The 19,696-nt window shown below is 37.4% G+C and overlaps 1 long non-coding RNA gene across 1 annotated transcript in view; it reads left to right on the top strand.

Annotated features, from left to right (window-relative positions):
- LOC129391537 (uncharacterized) overlaps positions 1-18,131 on the top strand; it is a 53,927-nt gene extending 35,796 nt beyond the window's left edge. The window contains exons 2-3 of the long non-coding RNA XR_008615803.1: positions 9,124-9,215; positions 17,981-18,131. This is a non-coding gene — a long non-coding RNA (uncharacterized lncRNA). The remainder of the gene's footprint in view (positions 1-9,123; positions 9,216-17,980) is intronic.
- The last annotated feature ends 1,565 nt before the right edge of the window (positions 18,132-19,696 follow it).

The raw sequence follows: 19,696 nt of genomic DNA, 5'->3' as shown, positions 1-19,696 counted from the left end.
GAAACCTTTGTGATTTGTTGCTATGGTACCTGGGAGATCCTTGGAGGTTCCAGTTCCACACTCTAGCTTGTTTGGGCATGTTTCAGGCATTCACAAACGAAAGAAAAGCCATTTGCTTTTCTGTGCCTTGTATTTCTCTATCTGAGAAGAAGAGCTAAAATATTTGTCATCTATCGAGTCTAGGATTGCCTCTAAAAATCTATTACATTTATAAACATTTCACCTGTTTTGAACAAACAAGCAAAACCTTTCATTGGTCTTCTCTGGGTTTGCCAGTTTCTTATCCTTTTATAGTTTTCATCAGTAGATCAATGGATCACAAAAATTATCAGTTTTCCAAAGATTGCTGGAAATTTTTTACGTGGACTCCAGCGTATGGCAAATACTACGACAATAGGCAGAAGAGGACCTACAAATGATGGTAATGGAGTCATCGGGAGAGTTGGAAGGAATGACAGAGACATTAAATTATTAAATTTACCGGAAGTGTGATACTGATTGTTCTTTGCACTACATTGATACTATATTAATTCATTCTCATTCTCTCTCTGTCTCCATCTCTCTCTCTCTCTCCACCTTCCACACTTTCCCCTATCTGTAGTATATACGTGGAACAGTTGTGTTTTTTAAAAAATATTACTATTACAAAGTTTCTGTGAAAATTATTTGATAGTGCTGGAAGACTAATAAAATAATATGAATTGTTGTTGATTATCCAATACTCCAGTTTTAAAGTCCTTCAGAAACAAAATGTTAACAACCTTAACCTTTACTTGACTCTCAACCCACACTAATTGACCACACCTTGGATTTTGGTCACAGGGCAAATGTGTTTCCACTGCATTATGGTAAAGTCAGAAATTCTCATCTCTGACCATAAACTGTTAATCCCACTAACTTTTTCACCTCCCCACATTCACTTTAGCTTTCTCTGTCATCCCTTCCAACTCTCTCAATTACTCCATTACCATCATTTGTAGGTCCTCTTTTGAAATAACTCTTATTTTTTTCCCCCACTTAATCTGGATAACTGATATTCCCTATTAATTATCTCAGTGTTCACTCAATCTCCTTACTGCCTTTACATTTGCCTGGAGAAGAAAGGTGAAAGCTATAGGTCAGCAGCTGAGAATTTTTGAAGGAGATCAAAATCTTCAGGACAGATGTGGAAGCTGAGTGTGAAGAGGGACCAGATGAATGGGTTCAAGATTGAGGCTGGGGCTAGACAGAAACTGCCAGCACCATATTCTTTGGTTGCCTGCCTTTGGAGTGGCGGAAGTTGGGTGGTTAAAGGTATTAGGCTCAGTCCAATATCCAATGAAGAAGAAAACCCATTACTCAGCACATTGGTTTCTCCATGGTTTCAAGCTCCCTAAATTTAGGCACGCCACCAGGCATTTTTCTTTTCTTTTCTTTTCCCATCCTGTTATACACATTTATTTACCCCTCTTCAATATGTCCTAGCGGAGCTCTTTAAAGCACATCCTGGTTCACTAAAGCTCCCACTTTATTCTTTCCAGACACCATTGCCTCTTACATCAATGAAAAGATAAAAGCCTCAAGACAGAAACCACGATTACATTCCCCTCAATAAAATACTAAATAGCTTCTTCCAATCCCTGTCTGTCTCTGAAGAAGAAAGGTTTCTTTGGGTCCCTGGCCTCACTCTCACCCTGGGTTTTTTGGAAGATGTTGCTTCTTCCACTTCTGCATACGCCCACAGTGTTACCCTTTCGAAGGGAAATTTTCTAACTGTGGATAAAGGGTGGGTTTACTTTTGCTCATACCTGGTATCCCCAGAGCCTAGCACAGAGGAGGGAGGGGTTCAGCAAATAACTGTTAACTAATCATTGGGTGTCTTCTAGGACTTGGTCTGCAAGATACAGTGTTTGAAGACCCCATATTGACTTTGGACTTTCTTCTTCCCTCTTCAAAAAGATTTGAGTCCCCTCACCCCTGCACAAGGGCCTTTTTCCTAATCTGGGGAGGATAAGAAGAAATATTGGTTCAACCTGCTCAAGTTCTCTTTTAAAATATTTTCTATCTCACACCTGGATAGTACCTTTAAAACTTAAAAGTCAAGAAGTCATCATCTCTATTCTAGGTTCTGCTGTAACCACTTCCCTCAGGGGGAACTCTGAATTTTTATCGAATCTGGGGGTAGGATATATGGGAATTCTCTGCACTATCTTTGTAACTTTTCTGTGAACCTAAAACTATTCTAAAATTAAACAAATTTTTAAAAAAATAATAGGATACTATGAAAAATTTTATAAAAACTATAATTTAGAGGAAATGGACAAATTTCTGAAAAAATACAAATTACAAAGGCTGATTGCTAATTATTCAAATTTTCAAAAAATTGCAGCACTTCTACTTCTGAAGTTATTAAAGCTTAAAACTGCATTTAGACTTTTGGGGCGATCATAGATTCAGGTATATGACCATATTAATAATATAAAAATAAATATAGCCATAATAACTACATAAAAATACATTTATTGAGATGGAAATATCTATTTAACTGTTTTTTCTTTAATATTTTCTCATGAATTGTACATGATTATATATTTTTCACAGCATAATTTTAAACTTAACTTATTTATTTACAGATACATGGATCCATTGTTAAACAGATTGTCCATTTTAAAAAATAATTTTAATAAATTTGTAAGAAGTGTAATTTTCCATCAATGACTTTTTGTTACTTTAGTAGTGGAACTACATATAGGGTGTGGTCATTTCAGACTTGTGATGTGTACCAACTTGTTTTCCTGAGTTCCTCCCCATCTCTGTTTCCACTGGCAGAATGTGAGTGAGTAGGATGAGAATTGTCCTACTTCAAAGATATCCACATTCTAATCCCTAGAACCTGTCAATACTGCCTTACATTTAAAAAATGCTTTTTTACACATGTGATTAAGTTAATGATCTTGAGATGGGAAGAGTATCCTGCATTATCCATGTGGGTCCTAAAAGTAATCACAAGCATTGTTCTAAGAAGGAGAAGTAGGGATATTTGACCTCTCGGCCCTGTGACCAAAGAGGCAGAAATTGGAGTGATGTGGCCACAAACCAAGGAATATGGCAGCCAACAAAAGCTGGAAGAGGCAAGAATGGATTCTCCCCTAGACTCTCAGGAGGGAGTGTGGCCCCACTGACAACTTGACTTTAGCCCATTGAAACTGATTTGGACATCTGTTCTCCAGAACTGTAATAAAATAGATTTCTGTTTTTTCAGGCACTAAGCTTGTGGTAATTTGTTACAGGGAGAGTGGGAGACTAACACTGAGCTCTTATCACCATAGCCAGTCTATACACTGTACATATTTTCACATTCTGAAGGCAAACGTATCTTAATTATTTTGCATTTATTTGATTGCTAGATTGCAAGAAAAATAGAATTTTATTGTATTTTTATTATGAATTTTCTCTTCAAGTTATCTTACCATTTTTTACTCAATTAGATTATTAGTATCTTATTTATTTTAACTTATGGTATATTGAAACCATTAATACTTTAACAAGTTTGTCTCAACTAAATTCCCCAATTTGAAATTTAATTTTATTTATCTGATTTTTATCCATATATAAGTTTTAACTCAATTATTTTGTGGTCTAATCTCTTTCTTCTTTACCGTGAAGTTTTCCACTTCTCTTTTGCTTAGAATCACCTTATCGTTTGCTTATATTCCCTTCTTTCTTTTTTTATGTTTTACAGCTTTACAGTAATCTTTTTATTCCATATATAATTTAAGCTAGTGTAAGATATGAATTGAGGATCTGATTTTATTTTATTTTTCCAAATATATTACCAATTGTCCCAGCACCACTTAACTCTTTTTTTTATTCTCCCATTTATTTGTGTGACTATCTTTATCAAATGCTATTTTATATCTATCAGGTTTTATTAATTATTTTCTTCTACTACTCATTAAAAAATTTTTTGTAGTATATTTATTGGCAAAAACAAGCCTCCCCTTATTACTCTTTTTTATTTTCCCCAAAGTTCTTGAGTCTTCCTACCTAGACCAAACCTTTTATTTGCAGATCAACTTAAATTCTCAAGTTCTCAAATACATATATATATATATATATTTTTTTTTTAAAGTTTATTTGGAATGACATCAAACTTATCAATAGATTTATGAGAAATTGACATCTTAGTCTTTAGCCTCCACATTCAGGAACATGATTTGTCTCTCAATTTACTCAAAATTTCTTCTGCATCTGTTTATAATATGGATATGTAGATGCACTAGGCCCAGAGAAAGCAAAACAATGAAGATGTAATTAGAATAAGCAGGTTTAAAAAATATAAATAAATAAAATACGTAGGTTTGAGACTGTCTGATTTGGGATGCATAACTGAAGCACAGTGAGATGAGAAAAACTGGGTAAAGATAAAGGTCCCTAAATAAATATGAAGTGTTGATTAAGCCTCAAAACTGAATTGTGTAAGGAAATACCTGATTTTCCAGAGACTTGTGGTCATTAATATTAGGAGCATCTCTCAGCAACACTATATACATTTATTAAGATAAGTAAGTAAATAAAAATACACCTAATTCATATGGACAAAGAAAAACAAAAGAATGGCTGGATGGCTTCTCACATCAAAGTCTGTGGACACATCAGTGTATTTGGGAGAACTGCAAAAGGGTGACTTATTTTTAGTTTCCAGATGCTAGATTAAAGCAAGTTTGCTCTTATTGGTGAAAGAAAACCCTATTTATAACCATGAACTAACTACGTGGTATATCTGGTGATCCTGTTACTTCTTTTGAATGGAGAGAGGAAGGCAGGGCAGTATCAAGAGGTAATGTCACTAGAAAACAGTAAGTCGAATTTGTGAATTCTCTGAAAGTTGAAAGGGAACAGAACAAAATGATTTTGCAATAATGTTTATACAATTTCTTCAAAAATATCAAAATAGCTAAAATACCATGTTCCTTTCCTAGCAGGGGAAGTATGAATGAACAGGGAGGTCTGGGAAGAGACAATTACAGTAAACACATCTGAAATGAATGCCTAAATGATGAGGCAGGGTTGCACTTTATTTTCTCCTTTCACTCTAAAAGGAAGGAGAGCTGAAGCTCAGTTAAAGTTGGCAGAGCCTCTGCACCTTGTGGACCATTAAGCCATCGCCCAGCTTACAATGCCCTTCTGCCCAAGCTGTGCCCAGGAGTGCAGTGCTTATTGTTTCTTTCAGCTTAATGATGGAGATACCTGGTCCATGCAGTGAAGCAATATAATGGATAATAAAGCTCCCCGAGAATTCCGATACAAGTACAGGGCAACAAGTCATGTGAGCTAATGAAAACCTGGGTGGGCTTCAGGAAAAGAACCCTTGAAAGCAGGTATCAAAGGTAATGTGGAGTTATGCTCTGTGATGTGTGTTCTCCAGGGAAGTGATTCCCAAGGATGTAAGAACACACGACTGACTTTCAATGAGAGACAAGACTATTGCATTACTTACACTGCATGAAGGTACCAGGAGGTGGCTAATCCATCAAGGGATGTGTTTTTATGATTGCTTCATTGGTTCAGGTAGAAATATTCAGATATTCAGACCCGCAGAATATTATTCAACCCCCCAGAAACTGAGAGGGTGGATGAACCTCCCTAATTTATAACAGGGAGTGGTTCAGACTTTGGAGATTAAAAGATAGAGCAGAGTTGGAGGTTGTGTTTATTAGAATACAAAATTGACATTAAGCATGAAGTTTCCATTCCTACTGTCACTCAGAGACTACATGAGAAGCAGTCTTACTCTTCAATACTAAGCCAAGACTGACTCAAACCCTTAATTCCAAAGTCTATGTCCAAGGTTTCTCACGGAATTCACTGGTTTCCTCTGCTGCTTGGATACCTAACTGTGAAATTATGGTCTGGGTGCTGTAGCCCATCCACCCAGCATGAAACAAAGCCCTACTTATTTTCAAAGGTACACCTAAGATTCTCTCATTCTCTCTCTCTCTCTCATCTCTATCTCTATATCTCTCTGTCTCTGTCTCCTCTCTTTCTCTCAGACACACACATAATCCCCCCCCCACGCACACCCGAGTGCCCACACATTCCTGATTTATGGGGAGTATTAGCAGATGATCACACAGAACAGAACTCCACAGGAAACAACCTCAAGGTGTTTTTTTCTGAGCCCCACCCGCCATCCTGATTCTGAGGGCTCCTATTTTGGCCCTTCTCCCACTCAGCACCCAGTGCCTTGTAACTTTCTAGCTCATGTCCACCCTCCATTTCTCTATAGCTCTGGATTGGCCTTGCCGAGTGTCCACCCTCTATGGCTCTTGCAGCCCAAAGGTACAGCCAAATCATCAGGTGCCATTAGACTAAATGTTTTTCCGTTTAGCATCCACACTTTCACATGTTTGTTAGACCTACCTAACTAGGGGTCACTCTGTGCCAGACACTATTCTAAATACGGGGGAATATAGTGATCAAGAGATAATCTGTCTTCGTAATGATTTTAGAATGTGTTGGGAAAAACAGGAGAAACAATTACAAAATTATAAATAATTTTCACAAGGTTTGTTTTCTTGGGGAAAAAAACCCAACCAACCCCCAAACCCCTTAGTTCACCCAGTGAGTGTAGAAAGCCTTGCACATGGGGACATGTGAACTGAGACCTGGAGTGAAGCAGCTCCCAGGTGGCCCGGAGGGAGGAGGGCTTTCCACGTAGAGGCAATGGCAAAAGACAAGTGCAAAGATTGAACAGAGAACACCATTAGGGGCAGAGTTTGATGTGGAACACGAAGCTCCCAGCAGAATACTGGAAAATATTGAGCCCCATGGTCACATCATCAGATACGCATCTCAGAGGCAGCGCTCTGCTGGTCACACAAGGGAAGGTTGAGGGCAGGATTAAGAAGAGGAGGGATGAGGTGAGAGGAAGGGGCACAGGGAGGGGTTTATTCCAGTGATTCAAACCAGAAATAGAAAGGATGGAACCAAGGATGAGGGAATAGGGAGGAGACGGGGGATATAAGATATTTTTAGGAGACCATTTTTAAAAATTCATTAAACACAAAGGCAAGGGGAAGAAACTAGGAAAACCCTTAGATTCCTGACTAGGGTGACAGAATTGAGAGGGGTCCTGGACACTCATTTAGGAAGTGTGAGAATGGGATCAGATCGAGATGCTGGGAAGGAAACAACTGTGGTTCTGCAAATGTGAGATTGAAGTGTCGGTGCAGATGACCAGAAACCAGTTGACTTTTGTTCCTTCTGAAGATTCAGAGAGTTTAAGGAATTCACCCAAGGTTACATAATCAGTTAATTGTGGGGCTCAGACCCTGCTCTATGAATCTGTGACTGATGCACTGTTACCGGGTCACGTGGGTATGACTTCTAGCTTATCTGCATCTGTCTACAGGTGTGATGGATGTGCCCATTCACACTGTTGTATCAAGTTCCCCTTCGAGGCTGGGGAATGACTAGCCCAATTGTGGGTTCAGACGTTGGGGATGAAGCAGGCCGGAGCTAACTGGTCCTTGACGAAAGTGAACCTGTGACTTTGGCTTCAAAAGCCCCATTTCTAACTAGCTGGACTTGGAGAGCACTGACAGTTGTGGTCATGATATATGGGAAAGAGGGTGATTTATTCAAAGGAAGAAACTCACCTGGATTCTGGATGTCAATCAAGTTTCAAGAGATGCAGACACAGCCAGCAGGCCACTCCCTGGAGTTCCTTTGTCTTCTGAAGCTGAAAAACACAATATTTCAAAGAACACTAAAAATCAGAAGAAAGATTATCAATGTAAACCTAGATTCTAGTCTAGAATATTTACATTAATTCTCAAGGCATAGGTACAACCGACCAAACTGGGAGAGATGATGACAAGATGACAGGCTGAATAGCAAGAAGATTTCCAGCTGCAATCTGATGCCCTCCTGGTTCTTTACGTGCCTGACTCATCCCTCTTGTTGATCCTTGGAGCACCAAACCAAGAATCAGATTCCAGGATTTCCATGTGGCCAGTGGTGTTTGTCTCTGACCTAAGAATTACTAATACACTCTACTTCCTTGAGTCTCCTCATGAGACAAAATTTTATACACTTGGACAAAAGGGCATTACCCTTTGTACTTTTCTGTTTTATTTTTATTAAGGAAAATAAGATGACCTATTTTAAAGGCCAATTTAAGTATAGCTTTTTATGAGCCTTTCAAATGCACGAGGCTTTCCTCAACTCCAAAATCCTGAGAGTTTGCGTTAATATAGATTTTTTGCCAGTTTATTTCAACCTGCCTCCCCCTGTTAGAGTGCAAACTCCATGAAACCAGAAAATGGGTTTTATACACTTTTACATATACTGCAGTACTCAGCTCACTGTTTTATGTGTAATAAATAACAACATTTGCTGATTTAAAGCACATTCAATTCCACTAGAAGTAGGGGGAAGAGGCATGGGGTAATTATTCATTTAGCTTTAGTTATCTCATTTACACTGTAGAAATAATTCCCACTTCTGCAAGGCTAGACGAGAAGCACAAAGCAAATATATATGAAAGCACTTCGTGCAACACAGTGGACCGCATGGATGTAAATAATTATATAATTGTATAGCGTTTCTAGTGGTATCGTCATACAGAAAGTGAAGTACAAAAGGAAATTCACTTCATCCTTAGTTCTTAATTCATTTATTTTTATGAATTTTAAAACCTCGAGCGATTTCTACAGTGCTTTCAAGAATCACAGAACTCTACTTGACAGAATAATAAATCAAGTCAGAAGACTGTGTGGCCAATTACTTAAGAAGTAGACTATTCCAGTGGACTATAATGAGAAAAACATGGACGAAAATACAGTTTCTTTATTCCTTCAAAACCAACGTTGATAAATGCTCTTGTTTTGTTAATAATCTATTTTTTAAATTAAATGCGAGCTTCCCCAGATGTCTGTAAACGCAACTATGTATATATTTTTTCTGTCTATTTTTTCTGATCTACTTAAACACTCTTTCAATGTCTAATCTCTGTTGGGCTCAACATTCTTTCTATGTAGTTCTTACAATTCTCTTTCTAAAGTTTGTAGAATTACAGGCAGACCTTGTCTTACTGCCCTCTGCTTTATTGAGCTTTGCAGATACTGTGTTTTTTTACAGATTGAAGGTTTGCGGCGACCCTGTGCAGAGCAAGTCTATTGGCCTCAGTTTCCCAGAAGCATTTGCTCACCTTGCATCTGTTTCACCTTTCGGTAACTCGTGCAATATTTCAAACTTTTTCATTATTATTACATTCGTTTTATGGTGATCAGTGATCTTTAATGTTACTGCTATGACTCTCTGAAGGCTCAGAAAATGGTTAGCACTTTTTAGCAACAAAGTACTAAGTAAGGGGTGTACATTGTTTTTTAAGACATAATGGTATTGAACACCTAATGGACTACAGTAGAGTGTAAACATAACTTTTATGTGCACTGAGAAACCAAACAATTTGTGACTCACTTTACTGTGATACTCACTTTATTGCAGTGGTCTGAAACCGAACCGGCAATATCTCTGAGGTATGCCTGTATTTTCATTTGATTTTTAAATAGTATTTCATTTAAAAAGAATATTTAATTAATTCTAAATTTTATAATCCATTATGTTTAATTACTCTTTAAAAAGAGTGTTCCAGATTTCTATTGCTGTATAACCAATCATCTAAAAATGTAGTGGCTGGCCTAAAACAGCAACAATCATTCTTATCTATCACGATCTCTGTAAGTCAGAAGTTTCAGAAGTGATGTTAGAAGGGACCAGCCAGAGCAGCTCTGGCTGGAACAGAGGTGATGGAGATGGGATTGGAATGGCTGGAGACTGTCTGAGCATCTTTCCGTCTCTCTACATAGTCTCACAACCCATCCATATGGTCTCCACATGGGCTATATTTGGCTTCCCCAATAGCATGGTAGCCTCAGGGCTGTCAAACTGCTTACTTGGCCAGTAAAGACTTCAAGAGCAGGCATGCCAGGAAGCAGGAAGTTGTGTCTTGGTTCCTCAGCATTGCAAGTCACAGAGCATCACTTCTGCTGTACTCTGTTGATTGAAACAGTGACAAAACCCTGCCCAGTTTCACGAAGTGGAGGCAGAGGCCACATTTCTCTGTAAGGAATTTCAAAGAATTTGCAGATATGTTTTTAAACTGACATAATGAAAACAATATGGCTGTTATCCCATGCACTTGCCTAAGTAATGAAAATCTTATTTCCCATAAATTCAAATATTTAACAGTTATTGAGTGTTTACTATGTGTCAGGCACTGAGATAAGCGCTGTTGGTAAAAAAGATGAAGACATAGTTTCGGCCCTAAATGTGTTTGCCTTCTAATAAGAAAGGCGTAAACTGGTAATTACAGTGCTTGATATATACGTGCATTGTAACGGCACAGAGAGGGGACAGGGAGAGAAGATGGCTCGTGCCTTCTGGAAGCAGTAACCTTGAACTGAGTTCTAAACAATGAGTGCTGGTTGATTATTTATTCCAGGGAGTGGGGTCAGAACGCAAAGCCACAAAGGCAAGAAACGGTGATGCGTGTGTGTGTGTGTGTGTGTGTGTGTGTGTGTGTGTGTGTGTGGACACAAGTAGTGAGTGTTTCTGAAACATATGTTTGTGCCAGGGAGTGGCTGGAGATGAAGCTGGAGAGAAAGACAGGGGTTACATCATGCAGGACCTCATGGACCAAGGTAACTGGCTAGTGCTTCTCCTGTAGATCCTGGGGAAACTTGGAAAGATTTTAGGCAAAAGAGTGATATAATACCATTTATTCAGGCAGCTGTGGAGAGGGCAGAGTTAACAACAGCAACAAAAAGAACCTATTAGAAAAATGTTGCAATATTTTGGTGACAAATACTGGGGTAACTAGTAGTAGCAATGAAGAGGAGAATACTAATATCATAAACACAAAATCAGGTCTACAGAACTTGATGAGAGATTAGACGAGGGACCTGAAAGAAAAGGAACTGGGAAGTTTGCTAGTGTGGGGAGCAGGCTAAAGAGTGCTGTCACTAACACAGAAGAGGAAGGGGTTCTAGGAAAGATGTTTTGCTCACATGGAATTTAATGGGCCTTCGAGGCAGATATGATGACAATTATAATTATTAATAATAATGACTGGAACTTGGGCTTTGTTTATACATCACTCTTCTTAGCAGTTTTAAACTATTGTGACACTTACTTAGCAATGCTTCAGGTCATGGCCAGGCATACATCCCCAAGATTTTTGCCAAGAATACACCTGCGGATTCTCAACCTGCAGTTTAAATGCATAGCTTAATTAACGGTACATCAACAGCCCTGATGAAAGACACTGAACAATAGGATAATATCATCAGATACAAATAAAGATAAGGTACTCTTGATGGCTGTTATTGCTATTTTTCTCACATTAGGAAAATAATAGCTTCTTATCGTATGAAAACCTTTGTGCTCATGTGCATCCTATCTTAGGGTGCAGTTTACCGTTTTATATCCTTAAGTCTTTGGGAATTCAAGGACTTATTTTTTATTTATGAATGTGTGTGAACTAAATAAAACCTGTTTGGGTTCTCTTACTTGAAAGTCTGAAGAGAGATATTTTTCTACTAATGATGTAAGTAAAGGACACTTAGCAAATCTTATTTGATTTTAAAAACCATAACTTGATTAAATGTTAAATGTTATTTATTTAATCACTTCAAAAGCATCACAGATTATTGATCAAAAACATGGATAATAGAACCATTTTAATTTTGCCAGTAAATAAATGAGAAGACCTATGATAATCCTTAGTAAATGCTATTTTACCATCTTTTTAAAATCATATATATGAATTTAAAATATATGTTTAAAAAAACAGTTCATGGTTGGCTCCTGCTTTTATACAATCTGATATTTTTTGCCTTTAATTGGAATGCCTAGATCATATATATTTAACATAATTTTGATATATGCATGGCTTAAGTTTACCATCTTACTACTTACTTTGGGGTATTATTTCTTTCTTATCTTCTTTTGTAATATTAGAATATCTTTATGGTTCTATTTTTATCTCCACTGTGGTTTACTTGCTATAGGTCTTTATTTTATTTTTTCACAATTGCTCTGGAGTTTAAAATATACATTTTAACTTATCAGAGGCTGCTATCAAATACTAATAAGAGGAAACACTGTTACAGTTTAAGAACCCTACAACAGTGTCCTTTCATTTTCCCCAGCATCATTTTTGTTATGATTATATATTTTACTTCTAATATGTTTTAAAATTCAGTGTACATGGCTACTATTTTTCTTGCTACTATATTTTTTAGACAATAATATTTTAAAAAGAGTAAAAGTAACTAAACATTGGCTTTTATATTTACCCAGAATTTTACAATTTCCAGATATCTTCATTCCTTTCTGCAGATCCAGCTTTTTATTTGATATTATTTTCCTTCTAGCGAAACAACATATTTTAATCTCTCTTGTACTGCAGGACTGCTGATAATAAATTCTTTCAGCTTTGGTTTGCCCAAAAAAGTATAGACATTATTTTTTGCAAGATATTTTTGAAGGGTATAGAATTCTAGGTGATAATTTTCTTCAAGTACTTTATAGATGTCTCTCCATGGTCTTCTCATTTGCAGTTTCTGTCAAGAAGTCTCGTGTCATTTTTATCTTTCTTTCTCAGCATATAGTGAATCTTTCTCTCTGGCTGACTTCAAGCTTTTAACTTGGGTTGTCAGCAGTTTGTGTAATAGGTGTAGCTACCTGTGTTTTCCTTTGTATTCACCATTCCTGTGTTTCTCTAAGCTCTTTGGTTCTGTGATGCATTCTTTTTCATTGCATTTGGTTAAATCTTAAAAATATTTTTTAGTTATTGTCTTTAAGTTTACAATATACCTTTTAAAATAACCTGAGTCTATCTTCAAATACAACTATGTTGTTTTAGGTGTAGTACAGGTACCTTATTATTTCCGTTTAGTCCTTCTCTGGCTTCTTCTTTTTGTATAAATACAAGTTTCTGACCTACCCCATTTTTTCTATGACTGAAGAGCTTTTCTTAACATTCCTTGTAATGCAAGTCTGCTGGAAATTAATTTCTTCAATTTTGGTTTGTCTAAGAAAATCTTTATTTCTTTTTAATTTTTTAAGGTTAAACTTCATTATATGTTTAATTCTAGACTGGCAATTATTTTCTTGAACAATTTGAAGATTCCATCCACTCTCTTCTTGCTTACATGGTTTCTCTTGAGAAATGAGCTATATTCTTATTCTTGTTCCTCTATAGGTAAAGGTGGTTTTTCATTCCTCTGGTTTTCTTCAAAATTTTCTCTGTCTTTGATTTTCTTTCATTTAAATACGCTACATCTTGGTGTTGTCTTGGCTTCCAGGATTTGTGGTTTTGTGTCTGTCTTAATTTAGGGTATTTTTCAGTCATTAGTACTTCAAATATTTCTTCTCTCCCATTCACTCTTTCTTCTCCTTCTATTTTTCTAATTATGTGTGTTTTATACTGTTTGATATTGTTCCACAGTTCTGAGGTGTTCTGTTCTTTCTTCTTTCTTTCTCTTCCTTGTGTTTAAGTTTGGGAATTTTTTTGACTCATTTTCAGTTTCCCTGATTTCCTCCCCCTAGCTGTGTCAGATCCTCCGATGAGCCATCCAAGGCCTTCTTCATGCCTGTTACTATGCTTTTTATTTCTAGTGTTACCTTTGAATTTTTTTTTTTGTTTGTTTAATAATGTCCATCTTGCCGCTGACATTACCCATTTGGTCTTTCATGTGGTCTACTTGTTCCATTAGACCCCTTAATATGTTGACCGTAGTTATTTTAACTTCTTTGTCTGATAATTCCAACATCTGTGTCACATTTGAGTGCAGTTCTGATGATTGCTCTGCCTCTTCAGACCACTTTTTCCTTGCCTCTTGTATGCTTTGGAATATTTTGTTGGAAGTCACTTATGTTGTATGATAGGTTCTGAGGTCAGAAGCCCTCAGTGTGAGTATTTATGTTAATCTAGCTAGCAGTTGGGCTGTGTTTAATGTTTGTATTGTAATGACCTGTGGCTTCAAACTCCTCTGGCATCCTCGTTTTTGTCTCTTTTCTTGGCTTTGGGACTTCTTATTAAACTGTTCCTTACAGAGAGTCTGTCTTGCAGCCCTGTCAGCTGTAATCCACTGTTGTTATTATGCTGGAGTCTTGGCGTGGTGGTAGCGTGTGGGAAAGGAAAACAGTTCCCTCATCTTCTGATTAAGTTTTAATCTTTCAGTGGGACTGTCTCAGAGGTATGGCTTTCACAAGTGCTTCTGCCCCTCCTCTAGGGTTGTAGCTTTTCCCCCTCCCTCTTCTCCCTATGCCCTTGGCTGCAACAGTCCCAATCCACTTCCTTGAAGTTCAGTTGCTTGTTAACTAGCTTTGGGTTTTTTTTTAATTAAAAAAATATTTCCCCCCCTTAGATGAGATAGGAAGGTGCTGTGGGCTACAGTGGGGAGGAATTCTCTTCTCCCAGGTGGGATAAGAACTAAGCATTGCCATCCAGTGAATTAGTTTCATGGAGAGTAAGATTTTATTATGCAGAAGGTTCTGGCAGGGATTCACAATGGCTACTTTTCACTTCCCCTTGCCAGGACCATGAGAGTAAGAAACTGATCTTACTCCATGATCATCTTACTCATGACCACCAGAGTAAGAAACTGGTGGAGCTCCTGAAGTGAGAGCCCAGGAAAGAATGGAGACCCCCTGTGATTACAGCCTCAGGAGTTTTTCATTTTCATGCTAGTCCACACTCATCCTTTAGTAAATTATCAAGTTTACTAGTTGTGATGGTTAATTTTATGTGTCAACTTGTCTAGGTACCCAGTAGTTTGGTCAAACACTAGTGTAAATGTTGCTGTGAATATAATTTTTAAATGTGACTAAAATTTAAATCAGTACACTTAGGAAAGTAGATCAACCTCCATAATATGGGTGGGTCACATGCAACTAGTTGAAGGCCTTCCGAGAGAAGACTGAGGTCCCATGAAGAGGAAGAGAGTCTGTCTCCAGATGCCTTTGGACTCAAGATTGCAAAATTAACTCCTACCAGAATGTCAGCCCGCCAGCCTGCCCTGCAGATTTTGGACTTGCCAGTCCTGCAACTGTGTGAGCCAGTCATTAGGAGATATAGATATAGATGATATAGATATAGATACAAATATAGATGATATAGATATAGATACAGATATAGGTACAGATATAAATATAGATGATATAGATACAGATATAGATATAGATGATATAGATATAGATATAAATATAGATATAGATATTTCCTATTGTTTGTTACTCTGGAGAACGCTTACTAATACAATGCTATTTACCTTTTCTGCAGGATGATTTTTCATATTAACAGAGTCACTTAAAAATCCTTATGATAGTTCCCACCTCTGAATCTAGTTTGGTTGATGTTTTTATCTTTTGTCAATGGGTCTTTCTTTTATTCTCACTTTTTTTGGTGCCTTGTAATTTTTGATTGAATGCCAGACATTTTGGTAGAAGAGCAGCACAGAGACAAAAGCATATTTATGCCTGGAAATAATAGGTATGACTCTTCCCCCATAAGACCATTATTGTATAGGATGAAGTCAATAGAGTCAGCTGTTGGGCTGAGTTGGGGTTCTGCTGTTCTTGTTACTTTCAGTGCACCACAGGCTCAAATACTTCCTGGGGAGCACTGCCATTGCCTTGTGCTTACTGTAAGAGCTGGAGGGCCAAAGAGCTTTTCTAAAAATTCCTCCCCTACATGTAGCTTTCAGTAGGCCCTACACATTCCTAAGTGTAGGTTCCCTAAGAGAATCCTAAGAAGGGTTCTCTTGTCTCTCCACAAATAGTAAATTACTGTTATTTGTTACTCAGTGAAAGCCTCATGGTGGGGCAGGGGTGGTTCTCAGTTTTCCTAAACAAGCCCAAGTTGTAGGTATGCGTTTGTGCCTGAACGTCAAGAATGATGCTTTCTCAGCATTCCCTCTTGTATTATTGTATCAGTGGACCCTGGGCAAGAGGTTTCCTGCCTCTTACTAAGAGATCGATGGCTTTTGCCAAGTGACACTGTAAGTGAGAATGACATGTAGGTATGGCTCTCTGTCTCCTAAGGGGGTGAAACTGTCATAAGCAAAAACAAAATAAAAAGTTTTCAGCTTATTGCCAGTTGTGGAATTCTGATAATTCTCTGTTTTAGGAGAAGATGAGATGATATATGAGAAAACAGAAATAAAAAATTCTCCCCCAAATGGCCAATCAACTAACTAAACTAAATAGTTAAAAAATGCCAAATCACTTTGATACGTAGTACTGAGTCTGCACTTGTAAGACATCAAGATATGACTTGATTCTGGCCTTGTCAGTATTTTATTTTTTTTATTTATTTTTAAAATTTATTTTATTTATTTATTTTTGGCTGTGTTGCGTCTTCGTTGCTGCGCACGGGCTTTCTCTAGTTGTGGTGAGCGGGGGCTACTCTTCGTTGCGGTGTGCAGGCTTCTCATTGTGGTGGTTTCTCTTGTTGCGGAGCATGGGATCTAGGTGCACGGGCTTCAGTAGTTGTGGCTCGTGGGCTCAGTAGTTGTGGCTCACGGGCTCTAGAGCACAGGCTCGGTAGCTGTGGCTCATGGGCTTAGTTGCTTCGTGGCATGTGGGATCTTCTCGGACCAGGGATCGAACCTGTGTCCCCTGCATTGGCAGGTGGATTCTCAACCACTGCAGCACCAAGGAAGCCCCTGTCAGTATTTTAGAATCTTGTTTATCCCCTTGTTCAAAGTTCCTTTATTCTTCAATGTACTGAGTTTCTACGGGAACATTAAATGTGATACAAAAACTTGGCATGATGCTAGACCCAAAACAATGGTGTTTTATCAGGTGAGAGGTGCTGGATTCTTGTTTTTGATGGCTTGTTTATCTTATTTGGATTCCATCATTTTATATAAGTCTTCCATACCGACCTCTGATTATCCATATTCCTTCTTCCTTCCATACACACAGTTTTACAATGTTACTTCAAATGCTCTAAAATAAAGTTACTGTGCTAATGAGAATTACTTCTTAAAGGAATTGAGTGGCAATTACAAATTATAGACAGTCTTATGCATTTTCAAATTTTCATTATTCAAGTTTGATTATTAAATCCACGTATAATTCCGAACTTTTGCTCTTGTGCTGCTGCTACTGCTTACCCCTTTTGGTCACTGAGTTATATTTTACTTTATCAGAGAATAATTTGAGACAAAGAATAAAAGGCAAATTTACATTGCTACTACTTTCCAAATAGTTCTTAGTATGCTACCTTGGAAGACTATTTAAATTAACATTCTAATTTTGATGGAAAATATTGAAACAACTGACAAATATTAGTATTTTTACACTTACCTATGCATTTTTTCAATAACTATATTCTCATGTTTTCTTATTAAAGTAGATAACTGACAACAACTGCTAACTAAAGGAGATAACCAATAACCCACAATAACAACTGATTAAGATAACAACTGATAGCTGGTACTAGGCTTATAGTATGGGATAATAGTTTCATTATTCAATAAGCAATATTAGATCTTAACAGTTCTGCAATATGATTTAACTAGAAGGACACTGGACTTCAGCGTCAGGCTATCTTGGTTTCCACCTAGCTCCGCCACTTTCTGTATGCTTCACTGGGAAATTCCTTTTCATTTCTGGTTCTCAGTTTCCTTACTTTTAAAATTTTATTATAACCTGTGTATATCAAAGGACACTTGAGGAGAACAAATGGGCTAATGTGCTTGTACCTAATGCAATTAAAAATTAATGCCATTATTATGTCTTGCATAGGTTAACAGTACACATTTGAAGACACTGACATGCAAGCATTCAAAGGATTTAGAGAAGAGTCTATTATGGATTCAATACAACTTCATGATAAAATTCACAAACTCAGAATTTCAATCAGTCTCATTTTAGGGGTTGGTCCTTTCTCAATTCTAACACATATTTTCTTTATTTAAAGCTTCTTTTCGGGCTTCCCTGGTGGCGCAGTGGTTGAGAGTCCGCCTGCCGATGCAGGGAACACGGGTTCGTGCCCCGGTCCGGGAAGATCCCACATGCCGCGGAGCGGCTGGGCCCGTGAGCCATGGCTGCTGAGGCTGCGCGTCCGGAGCCTGCGCGTCCGGAGCCTGTGCTCCGCAACGGGAGAGGCCACAACAGTGAGAGGCCCGCGTACCGCAAAAAAAAAAAAAAAAAAAAAAAAAAAGCTTCTTTTCAGTATTTTAATATTTTACACAATATCAATTGTTTTTCCACATGCAATTGGCAAAAACAGAGTTCACTGTTATTTTGATTGTGCCATCCAGGCAATAAATAGATTCATTCTACTTGTTTTGGCTTGTGGATTTGAAAACAAAGGAGCTTTTCTAAGAAACCAAGAGATAAAATTTTGAATTGCCAATCTTCCAGCTTTTAAAAATTTTAATCCAGGAAATAATTTCCATGTGAATATATACTTTTCCAATTATAACAATGTCCCCTAAAAGCTTTTTATGTATCCACACATTCCTCTAATGAACCACACAACAGTTCCCTTCTCTAAAAGATCTGCAGAGAGAGCCAACTCATTAGTAGGAGGAAAACTAATTTGGGTAAAAATGAAAATTTCCCATAAGAGTCTGATCATAAGTCAAAATAACTTTGAAGACATTTGATGATTTTTGCCCTGATGCTTATACATTTTTTGAACAAGAGTATGGTTAAAAGAAGACAGTGATGATCATAAATATAAACCCAGAGTCAGAAATGTCATGGTCTGTTAAAACATTCTTCCCAAAATTTGAAAGGAAATATTTCTTTGGGACTTTGGTGAACATGAACACTTGGAATTAGGCCTTCTGCCTAATGTGAACTCATTCGCTTTGAATATTTACTGATATTCTTAATAAAAAGAGATCCACTGATTCTGACTTTCAACCCTCTTTCCTCATCTGGTGGTCATTTAAGATCTGATAGATACAAAAGCTTTTCCTGGGAGGCATAGTCTAGCATGAATAAAGGCCAATATTAATGTGATTAAAAGAGTATGAGTTCTTTCTTTTGTTCAAATGAACTTGTAATTCTCTGTAGACATGAGGTATGTGGTAGTGGAAAGAATATAAAGTATAGTGTGAATGTCTGTCGCTACAGCCTGTAAATCCACTCACTGTGGCAAACCATCCCAAGGTTTCATCTGGAGATCAGGGCTTTCTAACCAGTCATTTCTCCTCAAGGTTTGCTTCCAAACAAAATACGTCCTGTTTAAGAAGTTCTTTTAAAGGGTAAAGGTGGTTTAAGGGTCAGAAAAGATGGGAGTATCTATGTCTCAACTCTGCCATTGAGACATAGATATGACCAATTCATATCATATTGGTCATAGGAGAATGACCAATTCCTCCTGTTCTGCTATTGTGTGTTTATTTGAGTATAATCTGCCTTGTACATCTCCATGGTGTTTCTTACTTTATAGACAGTAGAAAATATTTTGCATAAAATACTTATGTTTTTTCTGCCTTTTCTAAATAATTTCTTTACTGTGCTGCTCAGAAGCTCTAAAACAGCCTTTGCGCTCTTAGATTTTTAGAGCCAGATGGAAAAGAAAACTTAGAGCCATCACGGATATTTTCCCAACTAGCCTTAACTGTCGTCATCAGAGCTTGTAGGATACAGGATCCCATGTGTTGGCAATAGAGATAAAATT

Source organism: Physeter macrocephalus, chromosome 18 (assembly GCF_002837175.3).
Source record: "Physeter macrocephalus isolate SW-GA chromosome 18, ASM283717v5, whole genome shotgun sequence".
NCBI classification, from domain to species: Eukaryota; Metazoa; Chordata; class Mammalia; order Artiodactyla; family Physeteridae; genus Physeter; species Physeter macrocephalus.
This window is presented reverse-complemented; position numbering and strand designations above follow the sequence as displayed.